Source organism: Equus quagga, chromosome 9 (assembly GCF_021613505.1).
Source record: "Equus quagga isolate Etosha38 chromosome 9, UCLA_HA_Equagga_1.0, whole genome shotgun sequence".
In the NCBI taxonomy this organism is placed as follows: Eukaryota; Metazoa; Chordata; class Mammalia; order Perissodactyla; family Equidae; genus Equus; species Equus quagga.
This window is the reverse complement of record NC_060275.1, coordinates 21,902,547-21,903,732: the sequence shown is the minus strand read 5'-3', so window position 1 is coordinate 21,903,732 and position 1,186 is coordinate 21,902,547.

The following is a 1,186-nucleotide window of genomic DNA, read 5'->3' as shown; positions in this document are numbered from 1 at the left end:
CCTTCCAGCTGGTCTAAGAATTAAACTGACATGAGATGGAATAACAGGAGAAAATCAAAGTTTAAGAACATGTATATGTGAGAGAAACTCAGGAAATCTGAGTAACTCACCAAAATGGTGGAGGCTGCCACCTTAAATATCATCTTCAGCTAAAGACAAAGGAGGATGTTGGGGTTAGTGGTTTGGGACCTCAAAGGGGAGGAAGGCAATTTACATGGAGGAGGAAAAGCAAATGTTTCGTAAACAAGTGTTGACCATGCCTTGCAAAGACAATGAGAGAAGGAGAGACCTTTGCTTAAAAAGCCCTTGTTAGGTTCCTCCCTGTCTATCACATCCAGTTTATATTATACTATAGTTATTTTATGGTATTAACTCCTTCCTGGAACAGGCCTTCTAGCTTAAGTTCTTTTAGGCAGTCAGGGGGAAGGTCAAAGTTTCTTTCAGAGTCTTTTGTTCTTAAAAATAATCCAGCCAAAGAGACACATTTTAGAGTGGCAAATTCTGATCCCCCCCAGTCTCATCACTTTAATTTACAGAAATGGAAACTGAGACCTGAGAAGGGTACTCTGCCCAGAATGCAAGTAAGATATTCGAGACCAAAGTCTAGCACTTTTGGGATGCCCCCGTCATTAGCGTTTTTCTGATTACTGTCTTCAAGTGTTTGAAGGATTTTTCCACATGAAGTAGATGTCTCTACTAGAAAATGCACCATCTTCAAGTGGGAGGGGTGGCTTCTATTACCTGCAAACATAGCACCCCTGTGCCATCACTGCTTCTCCTTTGCTGTGCCTCCCACACGCCAGATGCCCAGGTCTCTGCTGCTTCTGCCAAGAGGTGATCAGAGACTCCTGAGATCACCCAGGTCACTGTTCCTATCTCGCCAAGTACTCCTTGCTTGTGCTTTATTTTCATTAAAAATTTTTCTACTGTGATAAAATAAACACAACATAAAATTTACCATTTTAATCATTTTTAAGTGCACAGTTCATTGGCATTAAGTACCTTCACATTGTTGTGCGATCATCACCATCATCCATTTCCAGATCATTTTCCATCATCCCAAGCAGAAACTCTGTACCCATTTAACAGGAACTCCTCATTCCCCTCTCCCCACAGCTCCCGGTGACCTCTATGCTACTTTCTGCCTCCATGATTATGTCTGTTCTAGGTGCCTCATATAAGTGGA